Source organism: Triturus cristatus, chromosome 9 (genome assembly GCF_964204655.1).
Source record: "Triturus cristatus chromosome 9, aTriCri1.1, whole genome shotgun sequence".
Classification (NCBI taxonomy): Eukaryota; Metazoa; Chordata; class Amphibia; order Caudata; family Salamandridae; genus Triturus; species Triturus cristatus.
This window is the reverse complement of record NC_140592.1, coordinates 314,287,391-314,313,792: the sequence shown is the minus strand read 5'-3', so window position 1 is coordinate 314,313,792 and position 26,402 is coordinate 314,287,391. Positions and strand designations below refer to the sequence as shown.

Here is a 26,402-nt window from a genome sequence, read left to right as displayed (position 1 = left end):
AAATTGCATTCCACCATTTCTAGGCCCAGCTTACTAGAGCACATCTATCTGATCACAAAATACTAATAGTGGGCTTAAAAAGGGCTTACCATTGGCTGGCTTTATTGTCAGTCATATAAAGAAGTGGAATGGTGCACCTGGAAATATCACACTTCACAAGTACTCAATTGTGTTTTTTGCAAATATTCTTCCTCTATTCGACATGCAAGTATAAAATTCCTATAGAATAAACATCCAGCCAACAAGTTTCATTCAAACAGTCAAACTTCCTCAGGGATGTAAATAATATACAAACAAGCATAAATAACAGGCCATGCAATAACATAAATTCACAGAGAGACAAAGCTATACTTTTTTCTTTGTGTATATAAAACAAATAAAGCACATAATAAAAAAACAAAAATGTACAATAACAACACAACAGAGAAATAATCACAATACACAAACTCAATAGTAAAAAAACGAATAAAAAATACAGATAAAAATGACTAAATCATTGCGAGTGCTAGTGTACAAGGAAGCCCCACAGATTAGGGGAAGCGGCTCAATTGCTATTCCATATTCTTTACAAATTAATAAACACAAAAGAGAGGAAATTATAAAAAGGGTAGATTTAAAATTGTACAGTACCTTGCTGACATTAACCGTGATCACAGTAACACATCATATTTTATTTACTCCCTCAATATTCCCATAATTTGTAATATCTTCAATATGTCATCCATTGTACCTTTCTATCTTCATATAATTAATTTACAAATACTAAATTGTGTTTGCTTGACCCCATATGAAGATATGAGTGACCATACCTCCAATATCTTATAGTTCTGTCGATTGCTGGTATGAATATTAATAACTGTAGTCTTCATAGTCATTGGTTAGAACAAACAAAAGTTGTAATTGAATAGTCAATATGTTCCTGAACCAAACCTGCCAGAAACATCCAATGATAAATAGGGCAGGAGTGAACCCCTTATGATACCTGAGGAAATTGATTTAAATTAAAATGTGCTTCACCATAACATAAGGTAACCAAAACATTTCAGACCCAATAAAAAGAATGAACACTACCCATTATGTGATCACCCCATATTGTATCATAATTGCACCAAACATGCTTCCACATTGTATTGTATTGTATTGAAATTGCATTTATACAGCGCTTACTACCCCTGATGAGGCTTCGAATCGCTTTTTCTGCGAGTAGCACGCTACTCCGGGACCCATAGAGGATTAGTGTTGAATTAGTATAGTGAAACAAAAGTACATTTGAAGTGGTGGATAGGTTAGTCAGTTATTTGGATTCGGAAGGATAGCAGATGGAAAAAAAAAGGTTTGTATTTATATAGCACTTGTTACCCCTGATGGGGTGTTGAAGCACGCTACACCGGAAATCCATAAAGGATTAGTGCTGAAGTAGTATGGTGGAATATGAAAGTAATTTGAGTGGTGGGTTATTTGGAGTGAGAAGGGTAGCGGAGGGATAAAAGGGAAGAAAGGTTTGCATTCATGTAGCACCTGTTACCTCTGATGGGTGTTGAAACGCTTTTCTGGCGAGTAGGACGCTACTCCGAAACCCATAAAGGATTAGTGTTGAAAATTAGTATAGTGAAGTATGAAGTAATTTGAGTGGTGGATATGTTATTCAGTTATTTGGATAGAGAAGGGTAGGTTGCAGAATAGAAGAGGGAAAGAGGTTTGTATTTACATAGCGCTTGTTACCCCTTGATGGGGGTTTGAAGCGCTTTATTGGCGAGTAGCACGCTACTCTGGAACCCATAAGGATTACTGTTGAATTAGTATGGCGAAACAAGAAAGTAAATTGAGTGGTGGATATGTTAGTCAGTTATTTGGATTGAGAAGGGTTGGGGAGAGGTAGAAAAGGGGAAAAGGTTTGCGCTTATATAGCGCTGGTAACCCTGATGGGGTGTTGAAACGCTTCATTGGCGAGTAGCACGCTACTTTGAAACCCATAAAGGATTAGTGGTAAATTAGTGTAGTGGAATATGGAAATTGAGAAGTGAACGTGTTAGTCTGTTATTTTGATTGAAAAGGATCGTGGAGGGACAGAAGAGTGAGATTTTTTTTATGAGGTCATAGCAGTAGGAGGAGGCTTTTAGATAAGTAAAAAGGGTTTTTTGAGGGGAAGAGTCAGAGGGGAGAGTTTATAAAGGTTCGTTTTGGAGGATCGGTATAGTAAAAGAGGTGTCAGATGATGCAAGGAGGGTAGAGTAGGAGAGAGTCTACAAAGGGTTATTTTGGATCATAGTAGTGGTGTGGGGTTTGGGATAAATGAGAGAGTGGATGTAGAGAATATATTGATAGATGTATAGGGTGAGAGATAGGGTAGTGCATTGGAAAGAGTAGTAGAAAGAAGTTTGAGATGAGTCAGAAGATTAGGCCAGAGGATATATTGAGAGAAGTATAGGCTTAGAAATAGGGTAGTGCATTTGAAATGCTAAATTAGAAGAAAGTGATAAATATGTAGATCCATAAGTACATTGAAAGTATGTAGATGCATAAAGGAGGTAAGTATATATAGATTAAAGATATTGATAGAGGTACAGGATGAGAAATAGGGTAGTGCATTGGATATGCTTTTTCAGGAGAAAGGTAACAGACACACAGATTCAAGTACATGGAAGGTACATAGATGCACAATGGAAGTATGTACATGTAGACCAAAGATGATTTTTATTTATTTATTTACAACAACATATTTATTCTACATGTTTATACAAAGCAATACACAAAGATAGGTACATATCTATAGTGAAAATAAATGCTTATATACAGAGGAATATGCTGTAAATTTAGTTTGCGTATGGTGCTTATGTGGGGAAGAGCCAATTCTTGAGTAGTATTCTGAAGATAAGGTGGTTGTCGGTGGATCTTATGTTGGGGGGTAAAGAGTTCCATAGTTTGGCTGCTTGAACAGAGAAGGATGTGCCACCCATGGTTTTTTTCTTGTATCTTGGGATTTTGAGGCGAGCTGCCCCTTTAGAGCGTAGGTTGCTTTGTTGAATGTGTTTGGTGATTTTATTCATGATGAAGAGCGGTCCCATCCCATGTATTGCTTTGTGGGTGATACAAAGTAGCCTGAACGTGGATCTTCTGGCAACCGGTAACCAATGCAGGGCTTTCAAGGCAGGTGAGATGTGGTTTCGCGGTTTGATATGCAAGAGTAGTCCGGCAGCTGAGTTCTGAATCCGTTGTAGTCTTTTCATGGTTGTTAAAGGTGCTCCGTGGTAGAGGCTTTTGGGGTAATCGAGTTTGGACAGAACAAGGAAGATGGTAGCTTGGACATTGTGTGGAAATCCCAAATGAGGGAAAATTAGTCGCAGCGTTTTTATAGTGACAAAGCTTGAACTTGCTAGTTTGTCCACTTGGGCATTCATCAACAGATTGGAGTCCATGGTCATTCCGAGGTTTCTTACTTCCTTTGATATTTTAGGTGGTGATCCCAGTTCATCAGGCCAGGCGGGAAGCGGGTCGTAATGTTTCCAATCGCCACACGTGAGTATTTCAATTTTTGAAGCATTCAGTTTGAGATGGCTCCAAGTCATCGACTGATCCACGGCTCTGAGACAACTGAAAATTAGGCATTTTTCAATGTCTTTGGGGCATTCCAGTTGAAGGAGTATTTGCGTGTCATCTGCATAGTTATAGCACGTGAGGTGAAATTGATTGATCAGTACCGGTAATGACTTCATGTAGATGTTGAAAAGCATGGGCGAGATGATAGAACCTTAAGGGACTCCTGCTTTTGTGTAGTATGGTTTGGACGAGAAAGGTGGGGTATGGATGACATTAGTTATGTTTCGAAGGTAAGACGCGATCCAGTCTAGAGCAGTTCCCTCTATGCCGGCTTCATAGAGTCTTTGTTTCAGAGTGTCATGGTCAACCGTGTCAAAGGCAGCCGAGAGGTCCAAGAGGAGTAGCGCAGCAACCCCGCTGCGGTCAACTGTATTCTTCAGGTCATCCCAGATGGCAAGTATGGCAGATTCAGTGCCTCTTCCCAGACGGAATCCTGTTTGGAAGTTTGAGAGTATGTCATTCTCTTCAATGAATTGTGACATCTGGGCAAACGTTGCTCTTTCTATCAGTTTGCCCAGGAAAGGTCCATTTGTAATGGGTCTGTAGTTGTCAGGGTTCAGCGGGTCCAAGTTTGTTTTCTTCAGTAAAGGGCGTACGTGTGATTTTTTGAGTTCTTCTGGAAATATTCCGCTAGTTAAGGAATCGTTGATGATTCTTCTTACTGGAGTGGCAGCAGAGGTTGTTAAAAGACTTGTCTTGAAAGATTGTGGTGGACAGGGGTCAGAAGGGCTGCCGGCAGGCCTGCTTGCTTTGACCAGGTCCATAAATTCACTCAGTGAGATGTATTAGAAGGAACGGAGAGGCTGGGTTAGAGTATTCTTGGATTGTTGTTTTGTACAGGGGTTAGTGCTGGTGCTTTGTTTCTGTTTTAAGTATGAGTCCAATGTGCCTACTTTGTCTGTGTAATGATTTACCAGTTTGTCAGTGAAATCTTGAGTGACAGGATGAGTTCCTTCTAGGCAATTTGGTTTGAGAAATTCATTGAGTATTTTATAGAATTCTTTATTTGCACATTTAGCATTTTGAATTCTGTCGGAATAGTACCTTTTCTTGGCTTTTTTGTTAGCTGACTTGTATAATCTGTTAATTTTTTGTAGGTGAAGTTTGACGTTTGGTTTGAGCCAGGTACGTTGCAGCTTTCTAATTTGTTGTTTTATGTCTTTTATTTCTAAGTTTCTCCATGTTGATTACTTATCCATATCTGTCTGCCAGCATGACATAAAGCAACTAAAATCGCAAGCTGACGCCCTGTATTGCCTATTATCACCTAGCTAAGCTAGGCTGCATACACTGTGAAGAAATCCCCTGTATTCCAGGGCATTGTGGGGTGCGTCCCTTTATTATCAACACAATTAGTAGTGAATAAAAGGACAGATAGTCCATATAAATGGAAAGTCATATTATTAATATGCCAATATAGCTGCAGTAGCACAGCTACAAAGAGGGAGAGTGGAAATAAGGATATGTTAGAGCACATACATGCAACATGTCTGTAGTCATTGGTCATGGTAGGGTATTGAAAGAAATGAGATAAAGCACATTCCTCCTCAGACTTGGGCCCTCGTGCTCCGGGGCCCTGAAAATACCATATCATGGTCAAATAGCCAATTGTAACTTGCACTTACCAAGGAACATTTCCTCAAAGATGGATTCTCAGACATACATTAAGCAATGGGGGGTGAAATGATCAGTCATGGGGACTTAAATTAAATTGTAAGTAGAGGTCGAGTTAATTTCTTAGGGGCTTCTCTATCTCTGGGTTTGTATTATTATTTGAGATAGTATCTACACTCCGCAGACGCAGCCCCACTAAGCGTGGTACGAGAGGTTATCGTTTTTTTCGCCCTCGCATAACATTGTTTTAACCAAATTGTTAGTATTATGTCTTTAAGAAAATTTTTTGATTCTGTAAGCTAGTGGGATAAGATCTCATGCCTTGGGCCTAGAATGATGGTACAAGGGTTAAGTGATATCTGTAATTGAAATATATCCTCTATAGGTTTCCTGTTCTGATCCCGAAGAGATTGGACATCACTGCAGTAAAGAGCATGTGTTCCAAGTCAGCACCTTCCTTTGCACAACTCCAGCAAGATGATGACTCTGAAAACACTTGTTCCAGGTGACCTTAACCTTTATTCAGTGTCCAAAATTTACATTGAAGTTATTGAGGAAAAATCTTATGACTTAGCCCGCTAGTACATTTATTGTTAAGGATTATAACAAAGATCACAATTATTGGAAGACGTACGTACGATGAAATGTTTGCCATCAACTTCTGTGTGTCTGTCACAAACACAGAGAACAGGCACAACAAACAGTGTTTTATTCATAAGAATGGTATGTGAACAATAGAGGACACAGCTACTCTGGGAGGGCAAAGGAGGGAACCCATCCCAATTTCTGACTCTCCTACTTCCTCTGTGCCCAACGTAGTAGGAAATATATAAGTTTCACATGAGAGCAAGTGCCTGCTGACACAAAGGCAACACACCCCAGAAAGTACTCTTGGAGTTCAATCAGTAACCTTTCTGAAGAGCGTAACGCTGCTCTTACCTAGTTTTCGGGCTTCCAAACATGTTAGAAGCATTGACTCAAATTGCCCGGGGGCTTCTGCCAGGGATTGGAAGAAATTAGTTACTTACCTGTAACTCCAGTTCTCCAACGTTAGTATCTTTTATATATTCACAGGATTGAATCATTCCCCCTCGTCAGGCTAGGAATCCCTGATACATCAAGATAGCAGTATACAATGTAAAATATATAACAAATAGTGTACAATGTAAAATGTCCATAGTCCTGAAACAACATAGTATGTTTAATAACACATCCACCTCATTTGAAAGAACCCAAACTTTAGCCAACGAGGTGGAAGCTTAAGCACTCCTACTCCCCCTAAAGACCACCATAGCTCAGATTTCAAAGCACAAGTGTGAGAATGAAATACAATGAGCTTCTGTCCGGGGAGGAGGGAGGGTCACATGTGAACATATAAAACATACCAATTTTGGAGAGCTGGATTTACAGGTAAGTAACTCATTTCTTCTCCAACATTGGATCTTTTATATACTCACTTGCTTGAAGCAGAATAGCAATTAGTAAACATGAAATACAACAAAGTAGGAAGCAGGCTCACCTTTAGTGAAAGAGGTTTCTTGGGATAGCCTGTCCCACTGCTGCATCAGCTTCTGTGTGCACGTCTAGGCAGTAATGCATTGTGAATGTATGTCTGCTCCTCCAGGGGGCTGCACAGCAGATGTCTCTCAAAGGCACCCCAGCATAGAGTGCAGCAGTTGAAGCCATACTCCTGGAGGAATGCACCCTCACTCTCCCCTTGAGAAGATGATTGGCTTTGGTATGACTGTAAGCAATACAGGCTATCCCCTGTTTGGAAAGGGCTTGGCCTATTTGTGGTTTAAATGATACAGTTAGCTGGTCTGATGTGCGCTTGTCCTTCGTTTTGTCTATATAGAATTTGAGATATCTACGCAAGTCTAGAGAAAGTAATGATATTTCAGCTGGTGAAGTTGGATTAGAAAAGAAGGATCCAAGAATAATAGGCTCATTCAAATTGAAATCAGTAGGCACATTAGGAATTAATTTAGGATTGGTTCTGAGTGTCATTTTGTCGTTAGTGAACCGTAGAAAAGGTTTTCTGAAGATGAATGCCTGGTAACAGCTGTCAGATCCAGGAGTAGTGCAGTCCTCCATGAAAACAAATGATAAATCAGCTCTATGTATAGGCTCAAAAGGAGGTAACATCAGTTGACTGTGGACTGTATTAAGTTCCTATGAAACCGAAGATGTCGAAGAGGGGTAAATGCTCAAAAAAGCACTTTCATGAACTTTTGAATTATCCTTTGAATAAACAAAGTAGAAATCGACCTGCCAGTCCTCTGAATCTCGATATTGGATCCAGATGGACCCTGCCTGAAGAATATTTGAGACCACTTTTGGCCAAGCTTAACAAATATGGCAGGAGCTGTGAAGACTTTATTTGAAGCTGATGATGACCGTTATTCCTGAACCAGGCACAAAACCATTTCCATTTAGCGTTGTAAGTTTTATTGGTGGCTGGAGCACTTGCCTGCACTATAATCTGTTTACACTTTTGCGATAGATCTAAATGGCCAAATTCTAGGTGGTCAGTTACCATGCTGTAAAGTTCAGCGACTTGGGATCATGGTGGAGAATATTTCCATGATGTCTGGACAGCATCCTGTGATGCACCTTCAAAGAAATGGCTGGACATACTGTCAACCGCAGCAGCTCACTGTACCATACTGGCGAGGCCATGCCGAAGCAATGTTCTACCTTCGACTTCTTCAGCACCCTGGTGATAAGGGGAAAAGGAGGAAAGGCGTAGGCAAATATCTTGAACCAACTGATCGAAAAAGTATTGCCCAATGTTCCTGGATGCCAGAACCTATTTGCGAAGCACAGGCATTTCCTGAGTTTAAGAGTGCCAAACAGATCGATTCTGGTGTGACTCCAGTGATTGCAATGTAATCCACATGTTTCTGTTCTAGTTCCCACTTGTGACATTCTGTCCTTTGCTGGTTGAGCACATCTGCCTGATCGTTCTGGCAGCCTGGCACATGTTCCACAGCACTGTCTATCCTGTGAGAAATGGACCAGTTCCACAGCACCTGAGCTTCTTCTGACGGGATCCTGGACCGCGTTCCTACTTGCTTGGCTATGTAGAACATGGATATTGTGTTGTCTGTTCTGACTAGGGCTGGCTGACCTGTCAATCTGGGAAGGAACACTTGTAAAATCAGTTTTATGGTGCAGAGTTCCAACTCATTGATGTGGAGTCTCTTTTCTGCATCTGGCAAAAGGCTTCTTGTTTAAAGCTCTTGCAGGTGGGCTTCCCATCCGTCCATGGGCGTATCCATGGTGGGTAATAACCTTTCTGTTATTTGCAGGAAAGAGAAACCTTCGGTTAGGTTTTCTGGAATTCCCCACCAGACCAGAGCCTGTTTCAAGGGCCTTGTGATGCAGACTATATATTCCCTTGAACCTTCCACCTGTTTCCATAGCGAATCCAGCTCTTGCTGAACAGGTCTCGTACTAAGCCTGCAAAACTGAATAAGACCTATGCATGATGCCAACATACCTATTAGGGACTTGTATTGCCTCTCTTTGATTGATTGCTTTCTCTGACATTATCTATAACGTTCTTATTCTTTCTGCTGATGGCAAGGCTTTTCCCAAGTAAGTGTCTCGTATTGCTCCAAGGAATTGGATCTTTGTTTGGGGCACCAATGAAGATTTCTCCCTGTTCAAACTGAGGCCAAGTCTCCGGAAGAGATTGATGCAAGCATTCGTGAAAGCTTTTTCTTTTTCTATGAGTGGCGCTTTGATTAACCAGTTGTCCAGGTATGGAAACACCAAGTGACCATCACTCATGAGAAAAGCGGTAACTGGAGCAAGAGATTCGGTGAATATTCTTGGAACCGATTTGTGCCCAAAAGGGAGTGCCTTGATCTAGTAGTGCTGACTCAAGACTGAGAATCAAAGGGATTTACTGTGTTTTCAGTGAATAGCTATGTGCAAGTAAGCATCCCGAAATTCCAGGGAGGTCAAAAAAATCCCCTTCCTGCATCATGAGGAAGACGTCTTGCAGAGGAAGCATCTCAAATGAATGTTTCTTTAGAAACATGTTCAGCTCTCTGAGGTCCCGAATTGGCCTCCATTGACCTGTCGTCTTTTTTATGAGAAAAAAACTAGACTAAAAGCCTTGATATTTTTGCAAGTTGAGGACACTGTCTATGGCTCCCTGAGAAGGAAGCATGAAAATTTCCATCTACAGCTCCTTCAAATGAAGATGATGTTCCTTTTTTGGTGGACAAACTGGGGGTCTCTGGATGAACTCCAATGTATGGCCTGACTGGACAATTTATAACACCCATTTGTCTGATGATATAGTCTTGCATGTGGTAGCAAAAGAAGGATATTCCCCCCCCAACTTCTGAGGACCAGACGGAAAAGGGGGGATGAGAGTCAGGCTCTTTTCTGATTGGTTCTCCTTGCAGACCTCCCATAAGTTTGCCTTTGGTTTTGATTATAAAAGTATCCTTAATTATATCCAGACTGTTTTTAAGGATACTAACGATCTCCTTGACCTCCATACTGATTGAATCCTTTCTGAAATGTTGTGATCTCTGTGAGCCATGAAAAGTAGATGCCCCAAATCTGCAACACTGCAACAGCAGCCTTTGCTGTATCTGTTAGTAGGAACAAGGGTACCCCAATATGCGAACCGGGGGTAATACAATATAGAAAAGAACAATGGTTCTTGATGGCCTAAAAAGGTCCAGTGCAAAAAATACCCTAGAGAGGGCAATGAGTTTAATAGAGATATGAGAGCGTAAGTCTTAGAAGAGAGCAATAGTTAATATAGAGGAGGGACATGAAAATCAGAGTATGAAAAATATTTATTATACATAAATAGAATTCAAGTGCTCACATATTTAGTGACAATATTTAATCTGATTGAATCTCAACCATTCGACCCCCAAACAGAACTCCTTGTCACTCTCGACATTGAATCGCTATATACCAATATCCCTCAAGACAAAGGCATAGAGGTTATCAAAAAACACCTTGACCTACGACCAGCTCCACATCAGGTCCCCACAGAGTTTATAATTTCTCTACTTGACATAGCCCTAACAAAAAATTATTTCATGTTCCAAGATCAGTACTACAGACAATGCAAAGGTACATCTATGGGGTCCGTTTTTGCCCCCAATTTTGCCATCCTGTTTGTTGACGATATCGAGACTAATATCATTCTCAACAGGGCTGACCCATTCCTTCAGAAAATCCGTGTCTGGCGCAGGTATATAGATGACGTCTTTATGATTTGGTCTGGCACCGACACTGAACTCCAATCATTCTGCTCATGGCTCAACAACATCCAGACTGACCTTAAGTTTACTTATAATTTTGATTACACCAAAATTGATTACCTAGATGTCACTATCAAGAGCTTCAATGGCGAACTCTACACTACCCTATTCAGGAAACCAACAGAGCGCAACACCCTCTTGCAGTATAATAGCGCACACCCTAGGGCACTGAGAGACGGTTTACCTTACGGACAATTCCTCAGAATCCGAAGGAATTGTAAATTTAAGGAGGATTTCTTCTTAGAGGCCAAAATCCTATGCAAAAAGCTTACTGACAGAGGCTACCCTAAACGACTAGTTAAACGCTCAATGAAACGAGCTTGGTACTCGCACCGCGAATTTCTACTACAGCCCAAAGAAAGAGCACCTCTCTCTAAGATCACATGTGTGACTACTTTCTGCCCAGTCAGTAATAAACTCACCAAAATGATAAAAAAACATTGGTCAGTACTAGGTCCACTGGAGCTCACAACAGGAATCCCGTTATTTGCTTTCAAAAGAGTCCGCAACATTAAGGACCATCTAGTCAGGGCCCAAAAACCTACACACAAGGACAATACCTTACATTCTTATCTTGGTCTTCCTCCTTTACAAGGCCACTACAAGTGTAATAATTGCATGGCGTGTGATTCTACTGTGAATACCAAGTTGTTTGAATTTGATGGCACGAAACACACCTTACAGTTCTTTTCAAACTGCAACTCGCAAAATGTGATTTACTGTATTGAATGTCCTTGTAAACTGCTCTATATCGGACAAACCACGCAGAAAATCAAGGCAAGAATCTCGCAGCACAGAAGCAGGATCCGCTGCAAAATACAAACGGCACCATTAGTGAAACACTTTATGGCAAAAGGACATTCTGAAACAGACTTTACATGGCAAGTGATTGAAAGTCTACATCCTAGTCACAGAGGTGGGAATCAACAGCAAATACTTAACCGCCTCGAGTGTAAGTGGATTTTGAAATGCCGTACGACTGAGCATGGCCTGAACACTCTTGATGAATTTAATACCATTCTATAAAAGATACTGTACACACTCGTGATCCTCTACATCATAGATCATGTTTTTCAGTTACTGTTGGCCATTCGTAATTATAAGTGTACCTATTTTGCTCTAGGAGAATAGTGACTGCTATGCAACAGCTTAAATTGTGGTTAACACTGTAAATTTTCTTCTGTATTATTGGACGATACCTGGCTCTTGATTGGAAGTAGTCGTGACTATGGTGTTAACACTGAAAATCCCTTCCACAAAATTAATTATTGAGCACAGCCTTGCCTATGAGTGTTAGCAGCTGTGACTACAGAGACCATCTGCCTTACACACTGACTCACCTCGAGCCACTTAATCTCTACTGCTCAGTGCGCATGCTCGCGCTTTCAGATGTTCCCAATCAGCACTGCGCTTAGGTAATTACCTCCAGCTACTCACAGGTATAATTAGCTAGGTTTCTCGAGCCCTGCCCTCATTCTCAGCGCGAAGCAGCACCTGAGTAGGATACGCTCCACCCCGTCTCTGAGGCCTTCATTCAATGCACTGCTACCGGCATAAAATAGTAAGTAGTACGCGTAAAGAAAACCTCCCCGCTTCCCTCCCCACCACAGCTCCCGCAGCCCCCTTGACCCTAATCACACCTCCTCCCTTTTCAGATTAATTTCCCGGCGCATGAACGCTGCCGCCCCACGGCTGAGTGACTCCGTGATTTTTCACCGCGTTTTTCAAGTAAGTCCGCTGCTGGTGTTAGACCCCGAAAATAATAATTTTCTGACTTAAAATCCGTATCCCTGGCTTAATTCTTACACCGCCTACACCCCTTTCTCCTTAGGCTTCCCCCTCCGCCCAGGGCCTCAGTAATGTGCAATTAAACACATCCCGTCCGCGTCTTGATTGAAATTCCTTTACGCTCACAGATACGGATTAATTACACCGTCTCCACATCCTACAGTAAGTGCCGTAACTTGCTCTGGCGCTCCCTTAGAATCACATGGTATGGGTGTCTCTAGACGGCTTATGATTAATCTGCGGTTAAGCACCCTTGCTACCATAAGGAAATGGCGCCAGTTTTGTTTAATTAGTTTTTATGAATGTACATTGTTTCATATGTATAACTCTTCACAACCTTACTTGAATGCTCATTACTTGCATTTATCTATCACCTTTTAAATTAGGTACTGTATGCTCTAACTGTATATGCTGCATCACTTAACAGAGAGCACCATGAACTATACATTTAAATTGTTTGTGATGCTATACTCAGGGACTAGACTATGGTTTATTTACATCTACCTTTGAATCCTTTATTTTAGATTCTAGCTGCTCACATTTTGTCCTGAAGATGAACTCGAATAACTGAGTTCGAAACGTCGTCGACCTCTTACAACATGAACCCTTTAAATTATGTTAAAAAACTTTTAAAAAGTGGTTCAACAATTGTTGTCAATGCAATGTCTCTTTTAAGTTCACCCTCACCTTGCACGTCACGCTTATTGTCACTAAATATGTGAGCACTTGAATTCTATTTATGCATAATAAATATTTTTCATACTCTGATTTTCATGTCCCTCATCTATATTAACTATTGCTCTCTTCTAAGACTTACGCTCTCATATCTCTATTAAACTCATTGCCCGCTCTAGGGTATTTTTTGCACTGGACCTTTTTAGGCCATCAAGAACCATTGTTCTTTTCTATATTGCCTTTGCTGTATCAGCATCAGTTTTAAGGCCTTGAAGAGCTTCATCAACATGTTTACCAAAAAGAGTTAGCCCATCAAAAGGCATGTCCAAGATTCTAGGCTGGACATCAGTATGGAAGGCTGTGGATTTCAACCAGCCTTGCTTCCTTTTGTAAAGTCCCGCCTGCCAATTGGTGAAAACCTGTATTTGAAGCCTCCATCGCCACATCAATAATGAAAGAAGAGGTTATTTCTCCTTCCTTTAGGATAGCTCTCACCATTTCCCTCTTATCCTCAGGGATAAGATCCAGTAATTGGGCTATGCCGTGCCACATCTGGTGATTATAACGACCTGGAACCACCAGGGCATTGGTTGTCTTAATTGAGGTTGCTGCCATAGTGGAAATTCGCTTGAACAGATTATCAATACATTTCCTATCTTTGTCTGGTAGACTCAATGATGGCGTTATTGGGGTCATGGTCCTTCTCTGAGTCACTGAAGCAATTACTGAATCTGGTCTAGTATGACCAGTGAGGTAAGCTGCTGCTGAATCTGAGGCTCTGGGTTTCTTTTTCAGACACAACTGGAACTGTAGCAGTTGTCTTAATTAATTTCAGACCTTCTGACCAGACATAATCAAGAATAGGTATGATTTAACATATTTCCAAGGTTGCTCTTTAAAGTCATACAGAAACCATGGTTGATCTACAGATGTCATTGGTGGGTTGAATTTCTTGGTAGTTCTTTCAATCAACAACTTAAATGTAGAGGTATCATCTGTAGCATCTGCTGAAATTGGCCCATCAATTCCACTTGGGACAATAACATCTCAGCCATCATCATCCCTTCCATCACTGTCTGGTGGTAGCTCACCGTCCTCTCCTTCTACATCATAATAGGTAGTATCATTAGAGTAAACAACATCCATGTCTTCTCCATGGACCAATTCCCTTGGGGTTGAAGGAGGTAGTGGACATGGTTGCCTAGGAGGTAAAACAGGTAAAGGATCAGGTTGAGGAAGCGGGAGGATGGGAGCAGCAGGTAACCCCATGTTAGGATTATTAGATGGTTGTTGCGTCAACAATTTAGTAAAAGTATCCTTCATTTTTTGCAACGTTGATAAACCAATTGGTACTTGGACCACATCTGGCTTTCTCTAATATCTAGGTGGATTCTGCTTTAAATCCATCAAGTACTTACAGACTTGTACTTCTGTTGACACACATATTCACTGTAGGACTTCTCGTCGTCCATTGGGTCCTCTTCAAAACCTGGTACATATCTCACATCCAATTCCTTTGGACTGTAAGTTGTCAGTGAGGCATAATTACGAGCCTCTACTTCTTGATCTGACTGCAATAATTTTTGGAGGCACATCCGTCATCTTTAAAGGTGTAAAAACATTCTCTCCCATATTATCTATTGACTGCTGGTTCCCAGGGGTAAAGCCATAGACAGTATGGTCATTGTTGTAGACAGTATGGTCATCATCAATAGTATGGTCGACTGTGTGGTCGTCATTGACGGTCTTCTCGCCATCGACGGTATGCTGAATGTCGACGGTGTCGTCGTCAACGATGGTATCATCATCGGAGATATCTTCATCATTGATGAAGGCGTTAAGGTCTTTGACATCAACGTCCTCATCGTCGACAAGGTTGCCTTTGAAGATTTCTTCTTTTTTGTCACAGGCGAGTATCTCTAGCGCTTAGACTCTGGTTGTCAGCAGAGAAGGTGGCTGCAAGTGCTGTAACAAATAGATCATGCTCAGGAAACTATAACAGTCTCCTCTTGTGCGCTACCTTCATGGGAGTGCTTTGGGGGCACTGCTCACGGAATTTTCCCCTGAAGAGGGGGCATCTTCTTTAGAAGGAGGAATATTCTTTTTATTCTTAAGAAAATGCGAACCACCTTACTCTATTCTTAAGAGTCCTAGTGGAGAAAGAACTTGCTGAACTATGCTTATGTACATTTTCATGCTGCCACAAAATAAACAGGTTCTAAAAAGAGATCCCTTCTCTTTGTCAGCCGTGGTGACAGTTGGTGACAGCTGCTTGTCAAACCAAAAAGATCTCCCAGGTCCATAAATTGTAACAATCTTCATTAAAAACAACTCACAGTACAGTAGGGCTGAAGATAGGGCTGGTTCAAACACAGGGCATACCAAAAGACACAATTTCAGGTTCACTAAAAGGATAGAGCAGAGCTATGGCAGGGGACTCCCTCACACACAACGTGCGGTAGAAATCTGAGCCATGATGGCCTCTAGGGGGATTAGGAGTGCTTAAGCTTTCAACCTCATTTGCTGAAGTTTGTGTTTTTTCAAATGAGGTGGATGTGTTACTAAGCATACTATATCGTTCCAGGCCTATGGACATTTTACATTATACTCTGTTTGTTAAATATTTTACACTGTATACTGATATTTGAATGTACCGAGAATTCCCAGCCTGACGAAGGGGACCGATTCAAGCATGTGAATACATAAAAGATCCAATGTTGATGAACTATAAGCTGCACTTTGACACACAGACATAGACCTACGTGGACCCTGCTGTGGTGCCTCAAGAACATGGAGCAGGTGCTGGGTATTCGTCGAGGTCAGGAACAATCAAGAAAAGGCTGCTGCAGGTCTCCAGGTCTGTCCTACAGCTGCTGATAATCTTGCCTGCGTGGTAGCCCATAGCCAACCTAAGGAGTACAGAGATGAAGATACAGCACATACAAACTCTCATTATCACTTCACCATAGACCAAAAGAGGGCTGACTGAAGAATCATCAAGGGCACGTGTAGATGAGCTGGACAATGACTCTGCTTGTGAAAAACTCCTTCCTTGCACAAGTTTGTTTCTTTTTCGAACCCTTGCTCTTGCCCTTTTGCATACAGGAAATGCATCAGATACAGAGCTTAATTAGAGCCAGTGGTTTCCGGTGCTTGGCACTGACACTTAATTCTCAACACCAGTACTTGTGACAGTCTGCCACAAGGTGGCGTTGTCTGGCTAATTTAAAGATGACCACAACAGCAATTAATTATTAATTCGATATACATAAAAAATTACTATTACCTGCCGCCCAAGCCATTCTTATAGCTTTGGGGGCTTGGAATATTCCAAACTGTCATACATGTGGGAGTGTGATGGTTAGTAGGAGTGTTCTTACTATCATTGGCTCATGACAGGGAAAATGTGTGGTGCAAGCTGGGGTTACCTCCTGATAACAGCGCTGTTATTTTTTTTTTCTTTTCAAATTAAGCACTGACAGGTAGGCCTGTGTACTAGGTGGATTAAGAGACCTGAAGTAGGACCTGAGATGTCCTAATGTGGGCCCTTGTACTTGTAGGTTCATGCCTCAGCTTTCTACATAGGTCTGCTGTCTGGTTGCTTTCATCACCAGGGCCCTCTCCCTCCCTCCGCCACCTACAAGTATGGAGCCATTAAACAGGAGTCACTAGAACTCCTGGTGTCAGGCTCATTTTGGGGACCACAGGACAAACAGGGGCTACTTGGCACCAATGGCAGTGATTGGGCTCATTTACGACTGGCGTCCTTCTTGCTATGGCTCTGCAAACTGGGGCAAGTATACCCTTTTCACACTTGTATGTCACGGTATTAAGGACAAGCAGTTACAGACCTCTCAGGAAAGTGGTGTGAAGTCCATAAGCTCAAACTGAATAATCAGCCAACAGGCACATTCTCTTTAATGTCCTGCCCAAACATTGTCTTTTTGAAAAAGTACTTTTAATCACACAGCAGTACTTAATATTACACAACTCAATTGTGAATACCAGGCTATACCTCTGATCATGATTCCCTTGTGGGTACTGCACCTGTCCTTTTCTTTGTACAATCCCCCGCCCGGATGACCCTATTTGGATTGGCCCTCAGCAAGCTTTGGTATAAGCAGAATAAAGCTCAAGTGCAGATTATGTTTCCCCACAAGTCAAATGTGCAATTAGGTCACCATTCTCTCTTATTATTACTGCCATTGTCAGGGTGGGCAGAAAAAGGTCTTTAATCCTTGTGCTTTCCTTAGCATGTTCACAGCAGATGATTACAAAATCATTCCGCATGGGTGGATCCCCCAGAGTACCAACGTGAGTACATACATACAGTGCAGCAGAGAAACAGCCACAGTCCAACTGGGTGAGGTTTTACTTCAACTAACTAACAAAGGAGACACACGCTTTGTTATCCTCTTCAACCTTTCCACAGCATTCAGTACTACCAGCCGCATGCCACTCCTAACTACCATAACATTACAAATGGACATTGACCACAGAGACCTAAAGCAGTTCACATCGCTTACAGTGAGTAAATCAGCAGTTCAGTCATAATCCAGAAACAATACTCCCTATAGTATGCATTGTCCTACAGCAGCTATAAAAATTCCCATAATAACATGCAACTCTATCTCCTGATTTTGTTAGCCAGTGACATCCACTTGGTTAAAAACCTATCTGACCCTCATTTAAATAGGATGTTGGACTTCAATCAAAAATTGATTTTCTCTGCGACAGAGTTTGTGCTAGTCAGTGGCGATGCTTCTGGTACCCGGGTCTGATGGTGGCTCTCTGTCATGGTTATGGATGGTTTCCTCCTCTCTCATTCACAGTGCCAAATACCTTGTCTTTTAAAATGACCCGCAGCTCGTTGTCAAAGACAATGTCAACACGAAATCCAAAACATTTAGAGGGCTCAGTTCCTAAAAAAAGATGGGATTCTGAACGGGCAGGATTCCATCCTTGAATGGGTGCAGATTTCCAACTGTCTCAAATTCACAAATCTTTTCCAGATTACCCTTTGGAAAAAGCGTCACTCGCAGCTCTCCAACTGTAATCATGAAAAAAATGCATGAATTCCTTTTTCTGCATGCGAAATACATGTCGTATTTTCACATGTAAAAAAAGCAAGTACAAACACACTACGTTTTTTCTTTTTTTTCCTCAGCACTGAAAAAAACTTCCACATAGAAAAATACCTTGCTCTACGGTATTCCCAGTTTTTGACCCTCAACAGCACCCTCAGGGAATCACTCCCAGGCAAAGCAAAATTAAAACAATTCAATCCTTTTTAGGTCGAGCCTAGCGCAGCACACATGCGCTGCCCTAGAAAATGACCTCTTAGAATCACTTCAGCTTTTCAGTTAAAAAAAGCCACACGCACGAGTTTGCTGAAAAGCTGACGTGATTGGCCATTGCATGTGGCTTTCAAAAATTGAAAGACTTCAATTGGCCAAAGGCGGGTACATGTCCCGCCTTCTATCTAAATGTTAACTCCTATGTACTAGGGACCTGGGGAGCGAGCAGCAGCGTGGCCGGATGCCAGCTGCATTCCTGACATTCCTTGTTATTGGGTGCAGTGTCTTTCACAGCGAGACCTGTGCTGCTGTGTGCACAAGTGGGCTGTGAAGGGCCAATGCTTCCTGAAAGCATCCCTCCCCGCGCTTGGACAGTGAAACGGTGAACTACACCATTTTCGGAGTGGACGCGCATTTCTAAGTGTATTTACGCGCACGTAGCTGCACCCCTGACCCTGCTTGTTTCACCAGAGCTCTGCAGTGTCCATATATCTGGAAGGGCACCTTTAGGGTCAAGCTTGGTCCGCGCACTGCTGTCTGCAGGTCAGGGCAGTCGCTCCCTGTTGCAGCATAGCCAGCTGCAAGCGATGTAAATGTTCTCTTTGTTGTAAATAAACGGAAGCTGCTGGTCCTCTTGTGTGCCCCTGGGTGGCGCCAGAGGGGCACTGCCAGCCGAGCTGCCCTCTGTTAAATGACACTGCCGTCCCAGCAGGTGCGCTCCTGGTGAGGATAGGAGGCAGCAGGCCACGCCCTCCTTGAGCCATGGTGGCACGAGAGCAGCCCCTGCCCCTCCATGGGAGGAGGCAACACAGAGCAAGGTGGCACATCGGCAGAATGCCCCTGGCCATCGAAGTGGAGACCACGCGCACACCCCTGCCTTCTGCCACTCTTAGAGTTTATTTAAAGAGAAGCTCATGGACCTCGCTTGTTCTGTTATTTATTTTGAGAGCCGTTGTGCTGGAGCAGGTTCACGCTAGACAAGGCACTCAGGTGTTCACAATAAGGCAAAAATATCAATACTTAGAATACAAACAATACTAGTAATGAAAAAAGTAATACTATCGATGTTACTTCTACGGCCAATATTAGTACAAATGCTTACTATATTAATTATGCTATTTTGTTGTTTTCATGGTATTTTCCATTAAGCAGAACCACAGCATGAGCTAATCAAACGCCCCTCAGGGGATGCTTTGAGTACAGCCTCCTCCTGGTTGTACATTCTGGATCCGTGAATCAAAACCAAACACCTGAACAGCATCCAAGGTGGAAAGACCGACTCGGAGTCAGACATTGTTGAGCATCTGTGGTGCTATAAATTCAGAAGTAAAAATAATAGTTCTTACATTTACTTTGTGTTATGTTTAGATGTGGATTGCCTCATGGACTCTACACTGACCACAGAGGGCCTGTAAACGAGTCAGAGTAGGTTGGGACAGGCAGATAGAAGTTGCCAGCATTGAAAGGACCAAAAAAAAACTCGACATTATTTATTGTTAACACTTTTTTAATATGGTCGTTCAGTTGTACATAATGCTTTCTTGGTCATAAATAAGGTTACAATGATGCTTCTGACACTTCTTTATTATAACATTTCAGCATGCTGCAGACTTCTGTACAGCACAACTTAAAGACATAGGCAAAGTCAATATCTCTGGCTAAACACGTATAAGGTCCCAAAGGCGAGACCTATTGGCTATGCCAATGCTTGTTAACATATTCAGGAAACTTTAAACTTTCTCCAAAATATTCTAGAACTTGAGTTAGAATTGTAAATAACTCGTCTGGACTCTTCTGGGGAAAACTTCAAATACCCCAAAACATTCCAGGACTTAGGGGCATATTATCAAGGACAGTGTTAAAAATTATCGCCGGTTTAGCAGGAGATAAATTTCCGCTAAAGCGGCGATAATGAGCTTGATAATATGCCCTTGAGAATTCCAATAGAAGTCCATGTTCTGGTGTGAACATGGGCTTCTATTGGAATTCTCCAGGGCATATTATCAAGCCCATTATCGCCGCTTTAGCAGCAGTTTTCAGCCGCTAAACCGGCGATAATTTTAACGCCGTCCTTGATAATATGCCCCTTAGTTAGAATGACAACTTTGCCTTTCCCATCATCTAGGAAACCCTCTGCTTCCCTGAGAGCGAAAGTGTTGCCTGCACTCACTGGGATGGGGATGTACTCCAGCCCTCAACAGAAGTAAATATTCAACTTTTTCAGGGGTGGGAAGGAGTCTAAAAGTTTTTTTTGAGTACATAAAAATGTGTAGGTTTGACCACCAACATGGCACAGGGTCTCCAACCAGTAGCTCGTGAGCTACTGTAGCTCTCCAGCTACCTCTGAGTAGCTCACCTGTGTGCAGCCCGGCTTATTAATTTAGAAAGGTTTTGCTTGGTTGAATTATTATACAAATAAAAAAAATTGAAATTATACAACACTCATAATAATAGTAGCTCTCAATGCGCTTAATATCACATAAACAACTCTCAGTACAGAAAAGGTTGGAGACCCCCAAGTCCTGCAACAACCACTCCCCACCCTCAGCAGAGTTACTCACGTGGAAGTTTCCATGTGAATGGATATTTTTACCAGAGTGAAACTCGTTTCTGTGAATTACAGAAGAGATTTGAAACTCATAGAAAGGCTAACTATTCTAGTCAGATTGGAGCCATCTTGGACACCACCTTTGGAAACCATGTCATTGCCCCATTTCTAAACGAGGAGGGGGAGCTGCAATATTGGTAGATGGGCTGACTGCTGCTTTTTGGCAGATGCCCCACATCCGCCTGTCCCTCTTTTGCCCTCATTATGAAGTAGCCAGAATTTGGTGCAATTTATTGGAGTCTGGAACATTAGTTACCTGCTGGCATCTCTGCACCAAATTGTATCTATTACAAGTTTTTTTCACTGAAATATGAAATAACTGTTGGACTCAGGGTTACCTACTCCTTATATTGGCAGTTTTCCTGTATTTTTTTTTTTTAATGCTAGCATTTTTAGCCTGCTCTGAGCACGTGTGAAATGTCCGCAGGGGTGCTGGTGGGTGATGAGGCAGGGGTGGAGAGTTGCAGAGCACACTTGTGCCTGTCCTGGGCGAGCGCTGCCTGTTTCCCCTGTACTGCTGGAGTGGGCATATGAGGACTGGGCAATGGTGTTGCCCGCAGCCCCTGCTGCAAAAGAAGAAGGCCTGGTGTCTCCAGGCCCAGAATGATTGGAGTTTTCAGGCCTGATCATTCCAGGCCCAGAGTCTCACAGTCGCGGCTTGGGGTATTCCACCAGGAGTTATTGCTCTCAGTCGTATGCCACATCAAATCATACCTCCTCACCTTCAGCGTTTGTGGCACTGTCCTCTTATTCCATATATTATTGACACTCCTCACCAGATGGCGGAATGGAAGTCTCAAAGGCTTTATCACCCATGAGGCAGCCATCACACACAAACCAGATGGACTTGTAGAAAAACTGACAGGGCCTCATTTATGAAAAGTGACGCATCGCTGCGTAAAAACAGTGATGCTTCACTTTTCATCGTGCCCTCATTGCGACATGATGGCTGCTTCATATTTACTGCATGACGCATCATATCGCAAGGAATGACAGATACGTCAATTTTACTGATGTATCTGGCGGCGCAAAAATTACGCATTGCTGGAGTTGTGTCAGAAGCGTGATGCAACTCCAACGATGCACGGGGGAGGGCTATGGGTATAGCAGTGCGTTACCCGTACGCCTGCCATGAGACAGGCATAAGGTTTTGATGCATTTATGTCCTAGAAGTGGCGCAGTGAAATCTCATAGATTTCACTGCGTCATTTCTACAAGCATTACTTGCGTGGGAACGCCCACCCCTTCATACATTAAACCTGATGCAGGTATAATGTAGCGCAGGGATTACAAAGTGACACATCTGCTTAGATGCGTCACTTTGTAAAAAGGGCGCAACAGGGGGCATGTTTTACGCCACTGATGCATCACAAAAAGTGACGCAGCGGCAGCGCTAAACTGTCGCAAGGCCTCATAAATAAGGCCCACAGTCTAATTTTAAGCAAAGCCTGCAGCACACAAAGGAACACTTAGATGCACTGTCAATTTAAAAATACCACAAAGAAAGTAACACAAAGCAAACCACAGATATAGGCTCCACAACTCCAGAACAGATAGTTCTGTTCACCTAGGGGCTTCCCGGCCTTTCCCTGGTTCCTGGTTACGGGTCCATGGGTTCACTCAAGAGTAGCCCATCTTTATCTCGTCATGACCAACTGAACTCCCTTAGTATGCACACTAACCCAAAAAACTTATGCAACCATGCCTGCTGTCTTGTTTGTCGCATGTAATATAACGCTAGAACTTGGATACTCTTATTGACAATAGGCAGTGCTTTAAAATATAAATACCGACGTGCATGCACTCACTATTTAGGGTACTTGTTTGCTACTGAGAGGTGCCGGTACCCTCCCATTAAATGTATTGCAGCAGTGCCGAGAAGTGCAGGCACTCACTTTGATATTAGAGAAGTGTAGGTACTCAGTACTGGACAGGACCTGTCCGCTTAAAGCTCTGGCAGCAGGCACACACTATAAAAATATCTTAAATAAAAAGAAACGAATCTTTTTTTTTCATTGTTGACGCTGAACCTTACGGTTTGCTTGTGCCGGCCATCCTAATGGGGCGAGAACGCGCTGGCTCTCCCCGTTTCTCGCGCCAAGAAGCAAAGCCAGAGAGAGCACTTCTGTTGCCTTTGGAATGGAGCCGTGGGCTTGCCTGCGCGCGTGCTGAAGCAAGCCAAAGGAACAGCGAGGAAGGATTCTAGGCGCTCCCTATCTATGGCCATGATCAGCCTTTTTCCAGCTGTGGCAAGTTTCAGCGCAGCGTGCATAATTTCACAGAGCCAGTCACACTGGTTCCGAGGACGCTGACACGCCTTTTGGAGTACTTTAATTAATATCCATTTATTTAGTTATTTGTTTATGGTGGTTTTAAGACGCGCGTGATGCTCTTGTGCCGAGGGACCAAGGTGCCCGTCGCCATGGAAACTGCTCCCTAGGAAGCAGAGCAGGGAACCCCCGCGAAGGCTTGGGAAGAGAGTATTTGGGGTGCACCCAGAGTTTGTGAATGGAAAAAAGTGTTCGCTGTGAAGCGCTTTTAGGAGCGGTATATAAAAATTGTGTTAGAATGATGGTATGACGCACCTGGAATTACCGACTCCAGAGTGTCCTAATTACTTCGCGCGGTACTACCCTACCGTTAGGCACCATTACGAGTTTTTAGCTTCAGAGTGAGGATCAGTCACAAGCCCGCCTCTCTCTACCGGAAAGGGGCGTAACACTGCAGGTCAATACCCCGTGGACGAAGAAATAGTGGATATGGCCTGCTTCTGTCACGTGGATGCATACGAGGTGCAAAGTCAAATCCCACCACTAGGAAGCCAATGGCATAGGGCCAATGACGACTAAAAGAAAGGGCCATCCCTGGTCTCCCCCCTTCCCCCCGCCCCTCCCTCCATGCCAATAGATTCAACAGGTTTTATACCAAAGCGCTTTTAAAGCCAAACCTAAACAAGCATTTGCAATGCAAAAGTTCTCGTATTTACGCGAGTTTGAACTATTGACATAGCAAATGACAATAAAATTAGCAAACACATTGACAGTGGAACCCTACAAGAAAGTAGCACCAAGGATCCCACGGAAGGAGACGAGATGACGCTGCAGCTCTCTACACTTATTTTGGTGTAGAACCTGTGATCGTTCCTGTTCTGGTCTGCTCCATATACGCATGGCAGACTATATCTTTTACTTGGACCTATTTGGGCTCCGGTTGTGGTTTCTCGCTATTTCATCCACACTAAATGTAGTGGATATGGATTTTCTGCCCTACAACTACTGATGTAATGCAGATATCCTGACGTAAAATTAGGAGCATACTGTACATGCCCTGAAGAAGTCCATCTCTTTGGATGAAACGCATTAGCTGTTCGACTCAACTTGATGTGCTAAACAATTAATTGAATAAAGGATGATTTGAAGAAACAATCTTGGACACTGCTCTTTTAAATCTTATGTTCGAAAAAGTGGTGCACCATCTGTTCTTGTTGTGTTAGACATTGCAAATGACAATGCCTTTTATTTTTGTTTTTAAAACATAAATAAAACGCATTGTCATTTACAATGCCACTAGCTTAAACTCGTGTAAATGCGAGACCTATTGCATTACAATGCTTGTTTAAAGGAGGCCTCGAAACGGGTCTCTATCGGGCTCTGTTGTGTGCCCTGGCACAGGTGGTCCGTTTTTCTCCAGACTGCAGTGACAGCAGGCACATCATGTGCGCGTGCTCACACTGCTCACTTCTTACTAGTGGAGAAGTTATGGCATGACATCATGCCAGGTGTGCTTTGTAATACAAGCGAGATCCTTAAAGAGTCATTTTCACCCTGGATTTCCCTTCTGTTTTTGAAACTCAGGAGCAGCAACATTGTCGTGGTGTCACCAGGGCTTTAAGTGGAAGCTTTTTCAATATCATATACAACCTATAGTTGCTGCTTATTTATCTTCTGCAATTAACAACCATTGACAAAGCCAATAGTCCTGAACTGTAGGTATACTGTTGCTTGTATCATGTATCTGGATGCAATAACAGAAACCGCAAAATACAAGTCGGGCGGCACATTATGCTAACCACAGATTTTTAGCTTACGTGTTTTTAGGTCACGCCTTTAATTACATTGGCCACACCCCTTTGGGAGACCCCCAGTATTTTCATCCCACTTAAAGCCCTGCATAGGAACACTTCCCTGTATCGCATGATCACTAACTGTACATCTGCGCAAGGGCCCTTACAAAAGGGACTGCACAAGCATTTTCCATGTATACGTCAAAAGTGTCTAAAAAGGTGCAGGTGCCTGTTTCGCACTTTTGTTTCCTTGCTTTTATGTTACATGCAAGCTTCTCATTAGAAAAGAAAAATATCACAGCACACACTTGCCAAACTGCTTGTACTTTATGGACTATCACTGTTGCACGAAGGGCTGGACAGTGATGCTAAAGGCAACGCTACAAAATGATATACTAGCCATATATTCCACACAGGGACAAGGTTAACCCTCTACAGTGAAATTATAGGGAGTACAGAGAAGCAAATGAACCATCCCGATATATCACAACCTGGCAGAGGAGTCCCAGAAGCGGTGTTGCTCCAGCACAGCAAATCATCTATCTACCTACAGAAAACGTGTGTGCCGTGCCCTAAAGGGTGTCTCAGGAGCATCCTGGGCAGCTGGTAGATACCCCATGCCACCCGTGCTATCTGGGGGGGGTTACTAGTCGCCGGGGAGCCAGTTCAGCTCTGCGCAGTGCGACTGTGATTGACATGATATGCCAAAGTTACACAACACGCGCAGTGCCATTTCAACACAAATGTGAATAGATGCCATTTTGCGAGAGACACCCACACAAAACTTGCTGTTTTTATTCAGGCAAAATTAGTTTACAAAGTCTCGTAGCAAATATTTTAATCCCCTCCTGTTTAATTCAGAAGAGTCTATTCACACACACATGCCCCGTCGCTCTCTCTAACACATACATGCACACACATTCATAGTAAAAGGTAAATACATACCTGCCACCATTTTCAATAAGCATAGACCGGCACAGACGACGCTCCCTGCTCACACAGACATGTTAAGAGTCATGTGGCAGTGCACTTCCTGCTTCTTCGAACTTGTCTGTGCGTTCTTTCACTTTGTCTCAGGTTGTTGTAGGCTGCTGATGGATGACTATGGAGGCTCAGAATAAGGAAGTGGCCAATGGAGAAACAAGCATTTGCAGTGCAAGAGGACTCGCATTTGCGCAAGACATACTGCATTGAAAACGGGAGTGCAGGCGGAGGGGCAGGGAGCGAGAAGGCACATACAACGAGATTGCGGGGGGGGTGAGAACACAAACTGCAGGAGGGGGGTGGGGGAGAAGGCACAGGAAGGAAAGAGTTACTGTGCAACACAACGAAGTAAAGGGGTCAGTAGCCTTGGAAGGATACAAATGACGACATGGCCGTCATAAGGAGGGACTAACAAGCCTATAAACCAATTGGAAGGCAGCATTTAGGAACGACAGACACAAGCCAATGAAAAGGAT

The 26,402-nt window shown here is 42.8% G+C and overlaps 1 protein-coding gene across 2 annotated transcripts in view; it reads right to left on the bottom strand.

Moving 5' to 3' along the window:
• LOC146797824 (galectin-4-like) overlaps nucleotides 1-25,997 on the bottom strand; it is a 190,031-nt gene extending 164,034 nt beyond the window's left edge. The window contains exon 1 of one of the 2 annotated variants that reach the window (XM_085625016.1): nucleotides 25,888-25,997. The gene's annotated coding sequence lies outside the window, so the exon portion shown is untranslated. The remainder of the gene's footprint in view (nucleotides 1-25,887) is intronic. The other variant, XM_085625017.1, reaches the window with a different exon arrangement.
• Nucleotides 25,998-26,402: the final 405 nt, after the last annotated feature.